Genomic DNA, 15,599 nt, shown 5'->3' with positions numbered 1-15,599 from the left:
GCAAAGTGGTGGCAGGGGAAAGTGTAGTTAAGCAGCATAGGATGGTGGATGACGTTGGAGATCAAGAAGAAGAAGAGAGTGAGGGCAGAGCCAAGGATCAAATGGTGGAAGTTAAAAAGGAACACTGCAAGGTTGAGTTTAGGGAGGAGGTGAGACAGGCACTGGGTGGCAGTGAAGAGTTACCAGACAGCTGGGAAACTACAGCAGATGTAGTAAGGGTGACAACAAGAAGGGTGCTTGGCGTGACATCTGGAAAGAGGAAGGAGGAAAAGGAAACCTGGTGGTGGAATGAGGAAATACAGGAGAGTATACAGAGGAAGAGGATGGCAAAGAAGAAGTGGGATAGTCAGAGAGATGCAGAAAGTAGACAAGAATACAAGGAGATAAGGCACAAGGTGAAGAGAGAGGTGGCAAAGGCTAAGGAAAAGGCGTATGATGAGTTGTATAAGAGGTTGGACACTAAAGAGGGAGAAAAGGACCTGTACCGATTGGCTAGACAGAGGGACCAGCAGGGAAAGATGTGCAGCAGGTTAGGGTGATAAAGGATAAAGATGGAAACGTACTCACAAGTGAGGAGAGTGTGTTGAGCAGATGGAAAGAGTACTTTGAGAGGCTGATGAATGAAGAGAACGAGAGAGAGAAGAGGTTGGATGATGTGGAGATAGTGAATCAGGAAGTGCAACGGATTAGCAAGGAGGAAGTAAGGACAGCTATAAAGAGGATGAAAAATGGAAAAGCTGTTGGTCCAGATGACATACCTGTGGAAGCATGGAGGAGTTTAGGAGAGATGGCAGTGGAGTTTTTAACAAGATAGTTTAATGGAATCTTGAAAAGTGAGAGGATGCCTGAGAAGTGGAGAAGAAGTGTACTGGTGCCGATATTTAAGAATAAAGGGGGATGTGCAGAACTGCAGTAACTACAGGGGAATAAAATTGATGAGCCACAGCATGAAGTTATGGGAAAGAGTAGTGGAAGCTAGGTTCAGAAATGAGGTGATGATTAGTGAGCAGCAGTATGGTTTCATACCAAGAAAGAGCACCACAGATGCAATGTTTGCTCTGGGGATGCTGATGGAGAAGTTTAGAGAAGGCCAGAAAGAGTTGCATTGCGTCTTTATGGACCTGGAGAAAGCATATGACAGGGTGCCTCGAGAGGAGCTATGGTATTGTATGAGGAAGTTGGGAGTGCCAGAGAAGTACGTAAGAATTGTACAGGATATGTACGAGGGAAGTGTGACAGTGGTGAGGTCTGTGGTAGGAGCGACGTATGCATTCAACGTGGAGGTGGAATTACATCAGGGATCAGCTCTGAGCCCTTTCTTATTTGCAATGGTGATGGACAAGTTGACAGACGAGATTAGACAGGAGTCCCCGTGGACTATGATGTTTGATGATGACATTGTGACCTGTAGCGATAGTAGGGAGCAGGTTGAGGAGACCCTGGAGAGGTGAAGATATGCTCTAGAGGATAGGAATGAAGGTCAGTAGGACAAAGCAGAATACATGTGTGTAAATAAGAGAGAGGTCAGTGGAATGGTGAGGATGCAGGGAGTAGAGTTGGCGAAGGTGGATGAGTTTAAATACTTGGGATCAACAGTACAGAGTAATGGGGATTGTGGAAGAGAGGTGAAAAAGAGAGTGCAGGCAGGGTGGAATGGGTGGAGAAGAGTGTCAGGAGTAATTTGTTACAGACAGGTATCGGCAAGAGTGGAAGGGAAGGTCTACAGGATGGTAGTGAGACCAGCTATGTTATATGGGTTGGAGATGGTGTCACTGACCAGAAAGCAGGAGACAGAGCTGGAGGTAGCAGAATTAAAGATGCTAAGATTTGCATTGGGTGTGACGAGGATGGATAGGATTAGAAGTGAGTGCATTAGAGGGTCAGCTCAAGTTGGACGGTTGGGAGACAAAGTCAGAGAGGTGAGATTGCATTGGTTTGGACATGTGCAGAGGAGAGATGCTGGGTATATTGGGAGAAGAATGCTAAGGATAGAGCTGCCAGGGAAGAGGAAAAGAGAAAGGCCTAAGCAAAGGTTTATGGATGTGGTGAGAGAGGACATGCAGATGATGGATGTAACACAGCAAGATGCAGAGGACAGAAAGATATGGAAGAAGATGATCTGCTGTGGCAACCCCGAACGGCAGCAGCTGAAAGAAGAAGAAGAAGACTGGTCTCTGCTGCCAGTCATTTAACTGTTAAAGTATAACCAAATTTTTCACAGTATAGAACAAACATATTGTATGTAGATATTAAGAGGTTTCTAGAGGCAGAGTGGCTGACAGATAACAGGATTTGGTTTTAACCTGCTCCTGATTTTATCTTTTTTTTCCTATTGTGTTTCTTTTATTTTTTTCTAGATGCCCTTGGTTTAATTTTATTTTCATTAATTACATTATTATTTCTAAGTATCCTGTTTAGTACTTTGTGTTAGTCAAATTTGTGTTTTTTCGGAGAATAATTATATTGATAATTGTTTAATTGATCTTAATGGTGGTGGGGCATGGTTCTTAATTAGACAACAGTCTCCAAGTGCTGTAATGAGTGTTCTTTGCAGCACCTGGAGGGCTATAAAAAGTTATTATAGGTACTCCTTCAGATGGAGTGGCATTAAAATTGGTTAGGGACTAGTTCACTGTGTCTTTTTTGCAATGGTAAACCCCTCCCACCATTTTTCCTTTTTTATTTAACTTTTTTAACATTACTTTGGAAGCTTTAGTTTTTTTGTTGTTTAAGAATTTCAGATTTAACCCTTTAGCTGTTTTGCTTTTGATATTAAGATTATGGACTGTCTTTATTATTATTGATTTATGCTTATATTATTTTGTATCTTTGATCTTTTTTCAAATTTGATATTTTTTTGTATTATTATTGTACTTTTTTATTACAGTTTTTTTGGTAACTCTTTAGTTTAGATACTGCTAAATGCACCTATTTCTCATTTACTGTTACTGTATATAGCAAAACCTTAACAAACATCTTTAGGATCTTCATCTCACCTACAAAGCACCACTGAAGTTTTTATTCATCTCTGTAATGTGACCTACTCACAAAACTTAACTTTTGAGTGGTCTGAAGTGATTTATCTGAGACACATGTCACTTGATATTACATATTTAATATACGATCTGTGAATCCTTCATGTTAACAAGTAATTTGACCATGTCAGTATGTTACACTGCATATAGAGGTGAATAACCTATCTGCTGATATAAGTGCTATGAAAACAAGAAGAATCCTTTCTTAGGGTTTTGTTACATAAGAGTAAATGAGTAATAGTTTTTTAGGTATTGCAATAATTAAACCAAGGTGTTACTATTTTTTAATTGTGAACACACAGAAACTAGTACTTGAGGCACTATCACTGAAACCATTTACTTGTGTACCAAATCTTTTAACTAATTCTGCAGAACTGCATGCATTTATTCAGCTTAGGACTCAGTTTGCAACTTCACAATTCTCAAAACACTAGACACAGTCCTCTATATCAGACACATTTACCAAAACTGGAATCTCCTTACTTGTCATTTGAAAAACAGTGCCATTCAAAATTTTTCACTCATTAGCTAGTTGCCTATATTTAGTTCTTAAGGGTGAAAACAGTTAAAAATAATTTCTTCACTTAGATAGCACAGCATGAGCACTATAGAAAGGCAACAGGTTTGACTTCATGGTTTGGACAACAATGGAGTATATTGGACAGCCAGGACTCTTACCCAGCTGTGATGCCTTGTTATGGAATGGACCAGGGGAAGGAGTTTTCATGGGGCAATACCTTCCCCGGGATGATAGTGGGCCTGGCTTGCTACAGTGCCACAGGTTTGGAACATGGAAGCTCATCACTGCTGGGGCACATAGGACACCTGGGGCACTTACGGGTGCTCTGTAAAAGCCTTACTCCAATCAGAGACGGGAGGAAGCAGATGAAACTTAAGGGAGGAGTGGAGGCAGAAGAGAATAAGAGAGAGAAGAGAACATAAGAAAGTACTGTGTGCTGTATTGGTGCTTATTGTACTGTGCTTGATGGTCTGCGGAGCGAGGAAGAAGTGCTTCCCACATGAATAAAATAAGAGTCTTGTGCTCGATCTTATGTTTGTGCCTGTTGTGTCAGGTGTCTGGGGAGCTGTGCACTCCCTGGTGGTCACAGGAGGCAAATATTTCTCAGAGAGGAAGAGGAAGAAATGTGAGGATAAGAAAAGGACGAGGGCATGGAAGAAGACAAAAGAGACGCATCATAGATTAAATATGGGCCACCCTGGTTCATCATGGGGTCAACCATGGTTTGAGTATAAGGTTAGGCTGGGCCCACATCATCACATTCCTTGACACCCTATACAACATACAGGTTCTTGAAGTCAAAGTCACTTCAAGAAACATAACTGGAAAAATCAATAAACAAGTAACCTGAGCCTAAACGTTGCGTAAACGTAAATTCAAAGACTACAAAGAAAAGATTACTATAAGGTTTTGGCAAATTCTAAACTTTGACAAACATTCCAGTGCCATCTTAAATAGTGTTTCACTAGTAATGTCATGTGACATAGTCTCCAAGAGCAGACCTAGCAATCGGGAACTGCATCTTAGCAATAGGTGCTAAAAACAGCAACTCCCATAGAAAGAATCTAAATGACACAGTGGGAGAATGGAATTAATTTTTAAAAACTAAAAAAATGACTGAACAAAAAATAAACATTCAAAATAAATCCTCAATCTTCAAAACCCCATTTTGCAAGTACGGTTTTAGTTAAAAAACAAGGATCAACCAGAAAAAAGAATTACATAAAACAGTATATTAGAACATCTGTGCATATCCTATTTCGCTTCTTTGATCTATTGCCTCAAGAATTTAATCTTGAACGACTATAAATTTGGATTATGTTTTGGGTTTACGTGAATGATTTCAAAAGTCATTCAGTGGAACATTATACTGTTAGTATAAGATAGTAAAATGCCCCAAAAAGTGCTGCAATAGTAACAAAAATGACAGTAAAAATAGTAAATTATCCAAAAGTAATAAGGAGCAACAAAATGAAAGTGAAACCTAATTTAGCAATATGCAAAACTTAACATATCATAAATAGTCACAAAAGCCAATGTGGTTAGTGTTTTGCAGCATCTGCTGTGAAGGCAAGGGTGGGGGGGGACACAGACACACAGTCACTAACAGCTTTTACATAGAATGGATGTGCAGATGATAAGTAACAAATGATGACATAATTTCCTAAAGGCCACTAATCCAGCTTTTTATGCATCTTTAGGATAAAAGATTCACACGGTCCGAAAGTTGGTTGGTTGCTTCATTAGTGGATAATGCATATAATGGAATATTACACATTGAGTTGCTATTGCAACAGCAAAGTATCCTTTTTTTGCACCTTGCCTTTAGCAATTAATTATCTTCACTATGCAGAGAATAATATGAAAACAATTAAAAATCAACTAGTTATACAAGCAGAGTAAATGAGTTTCATTCTCGCACTGCGCTAAAGTTACAGACAGAGGAGCTCTGCATGCTCAGTGAGATTGCACATCAGCATCATCATTGAAAGTATACTGTATTTACCTATTGACGGTAAAAAAAGTCACATTGCCCAATACAGAGGAATGTTCACAACAAGATGACACACGCTCTGTAAACATTACTATGGTGATGTCTGGCAATCCTGGGGTTAGTCTGCATGTAAAAGAGGCTGTTGGGTCAGCCCTATCCCTGGTGACGAGCATGATTGCTATCAAGCTTTTTCAGTCACCATGGAGGGATATCTCACCTGTAAAAGCAGCTAAAAAGCAGATAGCAATCACTAGATTCCTTATCCCTAACTCACACTCCCCAAAGCAGACGTGATATGTTGTTGTTGTTTAATTAATTGTATGTTACCTACTGTAGCCTACATTATAACCTAAATAGCCTATATTATACTGTAACAAATAAAATTAGGCCAGAATCAGTGCAAAAGTATTATGCTAATATTTCCATCCATATGGAGTAAAGGATAGTTTGATTTATTTCATTATTTAATTCATAAATGATACAGTCCATACAAAAATTGCAATTTTAAACATCTAAATAAATAACTTTCAAGCTATCCTGTATGATCCATAACCATATTTAAGTTTCTTTTCAGTCTGTCCTGCTTTATGTTATCACCTTTCTTGATCTGGAATGGAGTAGTAATGAATGTTGCAATATTCTTTTTTCTCTTTGTTTAAGGAAATAGATTTATGTTGACTATGTGTTTTATATCTGTACTAGAAGAAAAAATAACGCAAAGAAAAAGCCCAGGTTGTAACACATTACATTTTATAATAAAGTAGCTATATAATACTGTATAGTTATTTTTTAATGCAATGTTAATTTAAAAAATAACATTTCCTAACACTGGTCTCTTTTATTTCCTGCATCTGGATATAATCCCTTGAACAACCAGTGCAAATAAACTGGTCTGCTTAAGCAACTGGCTGAATAAGTAGTTAGAAGGTCAATTACATCATATTTTTTTATCTTCATATGATTTTAAGGGCAGAATTATTAATAGAACCAATCAAATTGCTAGACTAATTTGCATTTTGATGTGACAAAATTAAAAAAAATTTTTTGAATGATTAGTGTTTCACTGTTTATTCAATTGTTTCAGTCACACAAAACTGTTCAATAAACTAAAAGAAATAATTTAATATGCATAGGCAACTGATTATTAATTCCGTTATAGTACCATTTAATCACTGAGTTATTTCCTCTTTATAGCAAAATATTACTATGCTTGAAGGAAATATGGTAAATTCAAAATCAAAATAAAAAAATCTTTATTGTCATTGTAGCAATGAGACATTGTACAACGAAATTTAGATGCAATTTTCCAATGCAAAAATGAAAATAAAAACAAAACACAATTACTCAAGTTAAAACTAAAATTATCCATTCATACATACGTCATATTGCACTTGTCCCATAGCCAATGTTGACTTAGAGCTGTATTGTAAACATGAGAGTGTATTGTATTGTAACGATAAAGGTGCACTCGGTCAGATTGACCGCTTAGCAGCATTCAGCATGGTGATGGCTGAAGGATAGAAACTGCTTCTCAGTCTATTTGTCTTAGTCTTTATGGATCTGAAACGTCTGCCTGAAGTTTGTGATTATCACACACATAAAATTGTGATTAATACACACATAATTTTGATTAAAAAATAATCACATGATTATTCACAATTAATTAATTAATCAAACAGTAGCCTGACTTTAATTGTGTATTTAATAGGAGTTTAACAAGGCAGGATATGTGCTTTTTAGCAGAAATGTTTAGTCAGCATCAGGAATACTACTAATTTAGTGCCAGGACTATTAGATTGTTCAACCTTTATGCTTGTACAAAGACATGAAATAAGTTATTGGGACTTTTTAGATCGTATTGTTTTCAGCTATGTGGTAATGATCAGAGTGGTTTCACTGAACCATGTAGTATGAGCAACCAGATCATTGAGAAGTTATCAGTTATCTGATTTTTTTCTGAAGTGACAGAGTCATGCTGTTTACTAGTAAATTTCCACTAAAATAACCTTATTGGCCATTGTGTAAAAGAAAGGATTTGAGAGCACTCGATAACAGTGTTTTGGAGATAGAAGAGATAAACAGAGATGAATAGGTGAAGGAGATTGCATAGGAGACAAGGAGAGACAGTATTTAAAACAGTGTTTGATTAAGCTTGTCTCCTATAAAATGTGCTCTAACAGACACAAGTATTAAAAAGAAAAAAACTGCAACCTCTGTAACTGGTCAAGGCAAATCACCTGATCAAAGGCTATGTGGATATTGATCTGAATTGTTCAGGTTGAATTGTTTTCATTATTACCTCCTAGTGTTTGGTTTGTCTGTTTTCTCTACAATTAACAATTTCACCAAAACAGCCTTGTGCTCACTGACATTAGCATTCACTAAGGGATTAGGGGTCACTTTCCTACTTGATCCAGGTCCTGTAGGGGCACAGAAGGATGTTTTTGCACAATCCTGTTAGTGGTGGGAAAACTGAGTTAAACCGAATGAAAGGTGAATGACTGTAAGCTGAAGTCCCACAAGCATGTAGTCCATAACTGCAGAGATACCCATGGGTGAGTACTGTGGCGTGTACATGTGACAAAAGGTTAATAGACTAAAGTTCATTTTAGTAACATTTCTTGCCCACATTTATTAAAAGAATCTTAAAGACCTATATAGTGCCTTTTATGAAGAAGTAATAGAACAGTGTAAAAGTAATACAGTGGAACCTCGGGCCACGACCGTAATTCGTTCCAAAACTCTGGTTGTAACCCAATTTGGTCGTGACCTGAAGTAATTTCCCCCATAGGACTGTATATAAATACAATTAATTTGTTCCAGACCGTAAAAACTGTATGTAAATATATATTTTTTAAAGATTTTTAAGCACAAATATAGTTAATTATACCATAGAATGCACAACATAATAGTAAACTAAATGTAAAAACATTGAATAACACTGAGAAAACCTTGAACAACAGAGAAAAATGACATTGCAAGAGTTCGCATTATAGCGCTACGAACCGCTCGTTAAAACACTTTTTTTTAATGAGTTTTAAGCACAGGGCAAAAATTAACATTTGAAAAATCTGGAATTTAATAAACAACCAAGAAAAGTAACATTGCTACAATGCATGCTACGAACCGATCACTGTAAACAGAAGTGAAGTGGAGGTTAAAATCCAATAGAAAAAAGTCTTCATTAAATACAACGAGGTTAAAACAATGCTCGAATCAGTCTCTTTAAAAATAAGCCTAGTGCGTTCTTTAACTGCCTTCTCTCTCTCTCTCGCACGCTTGCGCGCGTGTGTGTGTGCGTGTGTCTCTCTCTCGCGCGTGTGTGACTCTTTCTCTCTCTCACTTGCTCGGCCTCTGTCGCTCTCTCTCTCTCACTCTCTGCACAGGGAATGCACAGGGAGAGACTGAACATGTGCGGAAATCATTGGCGCGCATACAAAACGAAAGGGAAACTGGCTTGTTCGCATACTGAGTGTGTGGTCGAGAACAGATGCAAAAGTTCGGCAGACTGTTTGGTCATAACCTGATTTGTACATGTTCAGAGACATTCGTGAACTGAGGTTCCACTGTACATGTTAAAGTGAAAATATTCACTTTCACTATAAAACACCAGGAAATTCAGAAGTGCTAATGAAAGTGTTAGTCTGCTCTTGGTTTTGGACTTAAAAATGTCTTGTAGTCGGTTTATCAGAAAGGTTAGAGTTAGGAGGTAGCTGCTGGCAAGGATTCAGAATGCCATAGTAAGAAAGTCCAAAGAATTAGATAGAATATTAGAACAATTACGAAAAGTACAGGCCATTCAGCCTAACACACCTCATTAATCTCTATTCACCAAGCTCTTTCAAACTAAAATATACATAAAACTGAAAGGTCCCCAAGGTGCTACTATCTACCACACTACTTAGAAACATATCCTACTTTACTAACATTTTCTGTGTGAAGGAGAAAGATGATTTGTGTTGAAAGCAAAAGAAAGTATTTAGCAATGGGTAAGTGGGCCAGCCACTTTATAGTGTAGTCAGGCTAGAGGTCTTACACGTTGGTATTTTAGTCTTTTGGGTGTTATCCTTTTCCTTTTCCCTGTTACTGATATTCACTTGTTTTGTTAGTACATCAACAACAACAACAACATTTATTTATTTAGCATGTTTTAATACAAATGATGTAGCTCAAGGTGCTTTACAGGATGAAGAAAGAAAAAAAAGAAAAAATATAAAAATAAAATTAGGCAATACTAATTAACATAGCATAAAAGTAAGGTCCAATGGCTAGGGAGGACAGAAAAAAAAAACTCTAGACAGCTGGAGAAAAAAAGAACAAAATCTGCAGGGGTTCCAAGGCCACAAGACCGCACAGCCCCCCACTAGGCATTCTACCTAACATAAATGAACTAAATCAGTCCTCATGGTTTTCAGGCTCCACATGGAATAATTAGACAATGATGGTCATGTGGACCTCTCGCCTTCAATCCAACAATGTAGGGACTGCATGCTGCTTTGATCAGGTGGTGGTGACACAGATTGCTGCCACAGAAAACTTGAAAAAAAACAGCAGAGAAAATAGGGGTAGTATGGATTTCGGAGCCACAAAAAATGAGAATTAAATGCAAATACAGAATATCAGGGTTAAACTAAAATGAAGCTATGAGAAAGCCATGTTAAAATAATGAGTTTTTAGCGGTTTTTTAAAGTGCTCCACCATATTAGCCTGGTGAATTCCTACTGGCAAGCTATTCCAGATTTTAGGTGCATAACAGCAGAAGGCCACCTCACCGCTTCTTTTAAGTTTAGCTCTTGGAATTCATAGCAGACACTCATTTGAAGATCTAAGGTTACGATTTGGAATAAAAGGTGTCAGACATTCCAATATATAAGATGGAGAGAGATTATTTAAGGCTTTGTAAACCATAAGCAGTATTTTAAAGTCAATTCTAAATGGCATGGGTAACCAATGTAGTGACATGAAAACTGGAGACATGTGCTCGGATTTTCTTTTCCTAGGTAAGATTCTCGCAGCTGCATTCTGCACTAGTTGCAATCGATTGATGTCTTGTTTGGGTAGTCCTGAGAGGAGTGCGTTACAGTAATCTAGCCAACTGAAAACAAAAGCGTGAAGTAATTTTTCAGCATCATGAAAAGTTAAAAGGGATCTAACTTTTTCTATATTTCTTAAGTGAAAAAAATGCTGATTAATATGTGATTTAAAATGTAGGTCAAAGTCAATAATATCAGGCGCTATTGATAAATACAGTTGTGTGTCATCAGCATAGCAGTGCCTTAAGATAATCTGACCTAATGGAAGCATGTAGATCGAAAAGAGCAGCGGACCCAGGATATATCCTTGTGGAACACCATACAGAATATCATGTGTCTTTGAAGTATAATTACCACAGCTAACAAAGAATTTTCTACCTGGCAAGTGAGACAATTTAAGACACTGCCTGAGAGGTCCACTCACTGACTAAGGTGATTTCTAAGAATATTGTGATCAGTTGTATCAAATGCGGCACTCAGATCTAAGAGGATGAGAACAGATAAACAGCCTCTGTCTGCATTTACTACTTTAACTAGCACAGTTTCTGTACTGTGATTTGTTCTAAAACCTGACTAAAACTTGTCAAGAACAGAAAGTTTATTTAGGTGATCATTTAGCTGCATAATGACTGCCTTTTCTAGGGTTTTACTTAAGAAAGGCAGGTTAGAAATATTGTAGGTCTAAAATTTTCAAAAGCAGAGGAGTCAAGATAATTTTTCTTGAGTTGGGGTTTAATAACAGAAGTATTGGGTCAAGGATGCAGGTGGAGGGTCTCAGTTGAGAAATTATTTTATATAAATCAGGTGAATCTATCCTGGTGAAAGAATTTCATTTGTTTAAAATGGAGTACCGGGGTTTAAGAGGATCAGTATTGGAGGGATGTACTATATTATTTCTAATATTATTAATTTTGTAATTAAAAAATATAGCAAAAGCCTCACAAGTTTCACTGGAAGTTTTTTGGAGGAATTCCATGGAGGGACCTGGGTTTAGAAGATGATCAACTGTAGAGAATAAAACTCTCAGATTAATAGCATTGTTATTTACCACCTCTTCTTTTATTACTCTGGCTATCAGGTAATCATTTTGGGTTCAGGCATCCAGCAACCCATAAAGACCAAAAGACCAAATAAAAGAATCAAAAAGGGATTAACTTACTTTGGTGCACTCACATAAAAAGAAGAACTAAATTTAGAGAAAAAAAAAATCATAAAGAACACAGGGTAAAAAACAACAAGTATGAATGAAATATTATATGAGGCAATTGTTTTATACATTTAGGTAGTTGTTTATTTTAAAATTGGCAGCTGCACTGTGCAGATAATGCTATATATCTGATCTGTGTTAAAATGTTTTATAAACTTTATTACTTAGAATCCTAAAATGGATTAGGTAAGGTTTAATAATGTGTCACAACATTGCGCATGGGAGACAACTTCAGGGTGCCTCTCCTCTTCTTCTAACTACAGGTCCGAGGATTCACAGCTGAGAGGCCTCTGATGTCACTTTTACCTGATCCTGCCTTCAACGCCTCCTGACGTTGTTCTGGTCAATGTTAAATTGCTTTTGTTATTTTTCTGCCAATAATTATACTGTATGGGGATTACTGCTGGTGCCCCAATCCTTTATTATCTTTCTTCAACTTTTGTTACTAATGGTATGAACTGTTCATAGATTTAAACAGCAAAAATAAATAAGATAAGTAAAAAACAGTTCTTTTGAGTTCTTTGAAGCCTTTGGAAGGGTGGCCAATATTTCATAAACCTCATCTTATAATCAGCCGTTCCTGTTCAATTTGGTTAATAGTGATAAACAAACTCTTTATCATTGACTGCCTATGATATATTGTAACTCAAGGAGCCTTTGTAACACATTTAACAATACATGGAATTATGTAGAAAGTATAATTCATTTTTACTGTATTGCATTTTTTAGCAAATTGTTGTGTACCCTTGTACAAAAACAACAGTGACAGAAATCTTTTTTCTTACATTTAATCCTTTTAAAACATTTCTAAGTGCAGGATCATTGACTGTAAGAAAAAACAGTGCTGAATTTCCTGGTTCATGACTTTGAGTTTTGTTTTTCTAAGCATATACTGTAGTTAGTTATGGGTACCCCTCAGGGAAGGGTAGCTCTCTCTAACTGTTCAACTCTCCCATGAGATCTTTCCCTTTGTTTCCATAATTATACATTTCCTGCAGCAAGTTGTTATCATACTGTATGACGGCAAAAATATAACTACTGCAGAAAATCAACTGTCATGATTAAGAATATATGTGTTAGTAAACAAAAAAGATTAGATAGTTTGCCTGTATCTAACTTGCTTTTTGGTGAACTGTGATACAGTTCCAATAATTCTGAATTAACATTATTCTTCTAAACCTGCAATTCTGGAAAAATGCTTAGAGACTAGAACTTTCATAAGAAATGGGGCTTCTCTGCACAATGAGTTTTGTGTTTTATGTGCTGCTATGTTTGTCATATAGTAACCCTGCTATATAAGTAAAACTTCTGTGAAAAAAATTGCAACAAAAGTGTGATCAAGTTAAAGAAATCCAGAAAAACTGCAAGAGTAGGAGAAAAGTTTATCAGAAATTATTATTTATGTAGAAGAAATGTGACAGTATACTGTATATCTACAAAAAGATGGCAGTTAATGTAGGAGACACAGCACTTAATCAATTTGTAATCTTGTGCTGTCTTGCATTGTGTACTTGTTTGCTTGGAGGGATATCTAATGGTGCTGTTGTTGATCAAAGATCCAATTTTAAAATAAAATTGGTTTATTGTGTTTAAAAGGAACCTGATAGATGCTCAACTGTAAAATGTTATGTTTCCATTAGTTCAACATCACTGATATGTACTCTGGGTAAAACCAAACTTGCTAACAGTTTTCTTACCCCTTTTTTTCCCCAACACTTTAATAATAATTTTTAAAAAATATTGCTTTTCCACATTCAACTTGAAACAGGTCGTATTCAAAGGTGTGACGTGTCATAGTAGTGACATAACAAAGGAGTGAAACCTCAGACATAAATTTCAAAGGAGTGACAACCATCCAACCAACCATCCAAGTGGTAGGTGAGGCGACAACGTTTTTTTTGGTCAGTGTACTTTCAGTTGTGTTCCTGCTCTCTGTTGAAGCAAGATAACAAATTATTGAAATTAAATTTTAATTAAAATTTGTCACTCCATCATTATGTCACTCCAATAAAATGTCACTCCTTCGATACAGACCCCTTGAAACCGCTGATTGTTAATTTTCAAGATTTTTGAAAAACTTTTAAGATATATTACCTTCAATATGAATATATTTTTATGCATGCATTAGTATACTTTAATTATAGATATATTAAAATATGTTGCAAATACTAAAAAATGTATATTATTGTTATTTTTATTTCCAAAGTATACAAAATATATTAATATGTTTTAAAAACATATTAATCAGGCTGGTTTATTATACTGTAACGTACATTTTAGAAGATATTGTATATAGTTATTATAATATACTATAGGGTATATTTTTCAATATGTATTACATATATTTTCAAATATGCATGCAATCACAGTTTATGTATGTCACGTTACATCTTAATATATATATATATATCTATATATATATATATATATTTGCAATGGGTTGGCACCCTGCCCGGGATTGGTTCCTGCCTTGTGCCCTGTGTTGGCTGGGATTCGCTCCAGCAGACCCCCGTGACCCTGTGTTCGGATTCAGCGGGTTGGATAATGGATGGATGGAGATATATATATATATATATATATATATATATATATATATATGAGGGGGGACCCAAAAATAACCGGAAATATTTTTAAAACGTGTTTAATTTAATTTTCTGTACAAACTACAATTAGTCTCCTTCGAAGTACTCTCCATTGGCGGAAATACACTTATCTAACCGTTTGTTCCATTGTTCAAAACATTTTTTAAATTCGTCTGAAGTAATGCCCATTAATGCTCTGGTCGTTTCTTGTTTTACCTCTTCGACGTCAGCAAAACGCCTTCCTTTCAAGTCTTTTTTCATCCGAGGGAACAAAAAGAAATCACACGGAGCTAAATCCGGTGAGTAGGGTGGGTGGTTCAGGGTTGTCATACCGTTTCTTGCCAAAAATTGGCAAATGCTGAGAGCAGTGTGAGATGGAGCGTTTCACTGCCGCGCATTGCTCACGGTAATCGGCCATCGTAAAAAAAACGACGCTTGCACAAAACTACTTTTACAAAAAAATTCACTGAACACAAGGACAACCTTCCAGACTGATGGCACTTGGCAGACTGACTTGTGAGGAGTGTAACTAGATCGCCCTAGTGGCCCAACCACGTACTACAAATACCAACCTAACAACAACAAAATTCCGGTTATTTTTGGGTCCCCCCTCGTGTATATATATTAACATAGCACTGAAAATATAATGGGATGCAAAAACAAAAAGAAGACTGTGGTTCAAGCCTAGGGTGCACCCTGTGTGGAGTGTGCATGGTCTTTCCCTGTGTCTGTGTGGCTTCCTCTGAGTGCTCTACTTTCCTCCCACAGTCCATTGAAATGCAGGCTAGGTGGATTGGAGATGCTAATTTGGCCTGGGTGTGTTCCCCTTTGATAGACTGGTGCCCTGTCCAGAGATTGCTCCTGCCTTGAACCCCATGCTTTTTGGGATAGGTTCCAACTTTCTCATGACTTTGCTCTCGATAAGCAGGTTTAGAAAATGGATGGATGAAAACAACATTCAAAAGATATCTTATAGATGTAGTTTATATTGATTTGTATCCTTGAGGAATTACACTACACAGAGCAAAAATGATCATTTTAGTATGGTTCTCGTTTATTGCCAAATTCAAGTCAGAAAAAAAAAAGGAAAGTTTTTCTTTTTTTTTTTGTAAAGCAAAAATAAATAAATAAATAAATAAATGGTGGTTTTAGGATGGAATAAACCATTACTTGGGCAGCATGGTGGCGCAGTGTGTAGCGCTGCTGCCTCGCAGTTAGGAGACCCGGGT

The sequence above is a fragment of the Erpetoichthys calabaricus genome, chromosome 9 (genome assembly GCF_900747795.2).
Source record: "Erpetoichthys calabaricus chromosome 9, fErpCal1.3, whole genome shotgun sequence".
In the NCBI taxonomy this organism is placed as follows: Eukaryota; Metazoa; Chordata; class Cladistia; order Polypteriformes; family Polypteridae; genus Erpetoichthys; species Erpetoichthys calabaricus.
Note: the sequence above shows the minus strand (reverse complement) of the source record.